Source organism: Lontra canadensis, unplaced genomic scaffold (genome assembly GCF_010015895.1).
Source record: "Lontra canadensis isolate GAN:19392208 unplaced genomic scaffold, GSC_riverotter_1.0 scaffold2, whole genome shotgun sequence".
In the NCBI taxonomy this organism is placed as follows: Eukaryota; Metazoa; Chordata; class Mammalia; order Carnivora; family Mustelidae; genus Lontra; species Lontra canadensis.
The window spans coordinates 15,955,479-15,959,747 of NW_022630996.1; positions in this window are offsets into that span (position 1 = coordinate 15,955,479).

Sequence of the window (4,269 nt, forward strand, 5' to 3'; positions counted from 1 at the left end):
TAAAGAGCCTGATCACTATTCTCCCTTGTGCTGGACATTTTATATAAATACGAGTCCAATAGGCATAAGGGTGACAACACAGACAGTCACTGTCCCATGAGTTGTTTACTCCTCATGAGTTTAGCCAGCAGTGGGATGAGTCAGATGAAAGCAGGTTTCAGGAAGTGAGATGAGGCTGGAGGGGTGGGGATAGAGGTGATGGGGCACCTAACTATGAGGCTTGAAAGCAGCAGGTAGCCAGGGAGATGCTGCCACCTCAGGTCCCCGGGCACTTCTTTGGCATCTTGAAAGAGTACTGGTATCATTACATCAAGGGCATGATAAAAATGTCAGTGGCTTCATAAGTTCCATGACCAGCTGTCATGGGGTCTCATGCGGAATGAACCCGTTCTGAACCTCTCATCCCCAGGAGAGCACATCTGGTATTGACATTCACCAAGACCAGAATGTATTGGATCTGGACCCACTGGACTGGCCTTATTCGTTAAGGTGGCTCACCACCTAGAAAATTGTTTGGCTAGAAGCATGGATAAATTCCTACAGATAAATAGTGAGGCATGAAGAAAAAGAAGAAGGTATTAATAGGATTGGAACTGACATGTTATTTAGGGAGGAGCCTACAACAAGCCCCACCTACACCATAAATAACACTTACCTCTATGGCTGTGAACACACAGCTCAAGTCGTCCACATGGGTCTCCTGGTTGTGAACAGACCACCATCCCCCCAGGTTCTGGACTTGGCCAGACTACTGGGGAGGTATAGACAGTTAGCCAGCCTACTTCTTTGTCACAACCTCAAAGCCATCATTTCTGTAAAGCCACCTCCTTCAGCAGCCAAGCTGATTAATAGCATCATGATGTTCAGTACTTCCTGGAAATTTGCACACTGGTCAAACCCAGAGCCAGGAAGCAGAATTCCATGAAAGGGAGGCTCACTAACCCCTTCCTTAGCCAAGCTGGCCATTGGCCAATGCCTGCCAGGGTCTTTTTTTATTCTAAGTGGTCCCACGAGGACTCGAGCAAAGTGGATTCTGCACATGGTCTTTCTGGCTACATGAGGGGCCCAAGCCCTTTCAGAGATTCCCAGGAGGGCAGGAGCACAGAAATCATCTTATGATTTTCATTGTGCAAAAAACATGGGACATGGAGGGTCAAAAAATTGTGCAGCCACAGTAGGATGCCATGAAACTGCAGGGTCTTTGGCGTAGTTGGGAAGGTGGGGACAAGATACTGTGGATTTGGCCAGCATTGGGGGAGGATGGTAATGACATGAACAGGCCCAGAGCTCTTGGCTCTACCGGCTGTAAAGGCTGGAATTCACCTCTGGAAGGAGAAACTTTCTTTACAATGCCAAGTTAGCCAAGCAGAGCGAATGCAGAGTGCCTGTAAGCTCTTCCTTCTCGCCTGACTGGGAATCTCAGAATTTGCCCGTTAGTTACTGAGTAACTGGTAGAGGCAGTGATGTGACCTGAAGGCCTTTCATAGAATCAGCAATTTAAAGAACTGCAGCCAGACAGTGAGTCCAAGGTCAAAAGCTGGGACGAACCAAATCCTGGGCGAAATTGCAGAGCTTCAGGGCAGAGAAAAACCAGTCCAAGGTGTTTAAGGCAGGAGGCAACTGAATGGAGCAGAAGGGAAGTGAATTTGTGCAAGGTTTCAATTTAGCCTCAGATTGTCTTGATGCAATGGGAACCAAGCCATCAAGGACCCAATCAGACTGGACATAATGAGTTTTGTGACTTTGGAGCGTCTAGAATCATAGACCCTCTGTGTAGACTACGGGTGGTCATTTAATAATTTCTCCTGTCTTTTACTTATTACCCAGGCAGAATTACTAATTATAGGGCTCCTTTGCAAAACCTTCCAAGTGACCCTCCTTCCTCTCCCCTGTTCTTGCGAGCAGACTCTGTGGGTCTCTGGCTCAGTCCTTAAGCACATCTCTTTCAGCACTCAGTTTCACACTACTGAAAGCATTTATTTGAACTTCCCTAGACTGTGGTTTATTGAAGGTAGAACCATTTCTTATTCATTTTTGTTTGTGTTAACAGTGCTTGACTTGGTATTGGGTGCATTGGAGTGCTGAGTAAATACCTAGCGAACAAAGGACTCAATCCAAGATTGAAGGTACACACATATTCATCTGGTCCTCCTCCCCCTTCTCCAGTCTCATCTGTATGACATTGTGCCGTTTGTCCTGAGCTGGAGCTAATACACTGAACTTCTTTCACTCTCAGGTTCTCTGCCAAGAACACATCCTCTCTGTGTCCATATCTTTGTGTTTTCTCTACTGCTATTCCATCCATCTGGAACTCTCTTCTCCCCTTTCTTTGCTTTGAACATGTGAATTTGTCCTTACCTCTTTTCCCCTAGACTGGAACTCCTTGAAGGCAGGACTTACTTATATCTCCATCAGAGCCTAACCCGGTACCTTGCATTCAGCAAAAGCTAAGTCAGGGTTTGCTCAGGGAAGGAATTTGGGTTTGACTGAAGGGACCTTCTAGCCTCTGTGAGGCAGCTCCTCATTTTGTCTTGGTTAATTGCCATTTATTTAAGAGGATTTGCTTAGGAGAGATGAGATGAGAAACTAAGCCCTGTGAAAATGTAGTGTTAAACACGACTTTGAGTGGGAGCAATCTGAAAATTGTTGTATTGATCAAGAGTGGCCAGCTACTGCCCATAGCACTGTGGCCATTTAGTTTAGTTAATAGCCTGAAGCCAACTTGGACTTGTGACAGGGCAAGTCTTGGCTCCCTCTTATTACATGAAAGCCAAACGGAGGGGAAGGAGAGGGCAGTGTGGACAGACTCCTCTTCTACTCTTTTTTGTCTCCACTCCTGCCCCAACCCTGCGACAAGGCCAGGTTGACACAAAATGACAAGACTTGGCTTTGTCTTTGCCCTACCATATGCCTATTTCCCTTTGTTGTTGTTTTGCCCTGTTTGTGGACTAAATGTTTCTGCTCTATTCTCAGCCCTCCAGGGTGGAGGAAAGGGAATTTGATCAATCAGTAACCAGGTTTGTAAAACTCAAATGCTTGCAGAGGCCAAGGGAAATGAGCCAAGTCAGTTGGGGAGGGACAGTGTCCATGGCCCAATTAAAGGGGCGGCTGCTTCCCTCCTCAGGGATTGTGCTCTCAGGGCTGCCTGACCTTGTGTTTTGCGTAGTCACCCTGATTATAAGCATTGTCATCATCAGGAAAAATTGTCTGAGACTGGAAAAAGGGCAAAAGAGATTAATGGCGTCCCATCAGTGGCCTGCAGGGTATAGCCTCTCAGACTCTAGGGCATTATCTGATTCTATAGGAATTTGCAGATCTAGAGATGAGAGATTATCCTGGATTATCCAGGTGGGCCCAATATAATCATAAGGCTCCATATAAGTGAAAGAAGGAGGTAGGAGGTGAGAGTCAGGGAGACGTGACAATGAAATCAAGAATCTGGGGTACTGCTGAGTGACAAAGTCTCAACTGACCATTATTTAGTATTGACTTCGAAGACAGAAGGAGGTGACCATGTGCCAAGGAACAGGACTGGCCTCTAAAAGGTGGAAGAAGAAAAGAAATGATTCTCCCCTAGAGACTCCAGAAGGAACACAGTGGTGAGGACATCTTGAGTTTGGCCAAGTGAAACCCATTTTAGACTTCTGACCTATAACTCTTAAGATACTCCAGCTAACTGTAAGATAATAAGTGTGTGTTATTTGAAGCTATTATGTTTGTGCTAATTTGTTACAGCAGCAACAGGAAACTGGTACCAGGTTGTAGCAAAACAAAACATTCTACCTGTAGGGATAGAAGTTAAATTGGGGGGAAATTGATAGCTATATAAATGCTTCTTGTTCATAGTAATACAAATGGTTTCTGTTCAAAGAACTATAAAAATGCCTTGTCCAGTGTGTCAAATTCTCATTTGAAATGCTTTTAACATCTTATTGCTTCCTTCATTAACTAATAAGTTGAATAAAATCTCCAACACATGTTAATTTTGTATTTATATAAGTTCATGTGATTAACTAGAAAAACTATAGTACAGTGTATCTATGATCATGTGATGTTCACATTCTGCACCCCTGGGCCTTTGAATCTAGGCTCTATTAATACTTTTGAATCCACTGTGATCTTACTCACTAATCTGATTACTATTTTTCAGGCAGTCAATTGTCACCAATTTTTAAAAAGGCATGTGTTAGCAAGGCCTGCAGTTGGGATTCCAATGAGAAGGTGTTATATCTACCGAGGTTACGGCTCTGATGTGATAATTCATTCAGA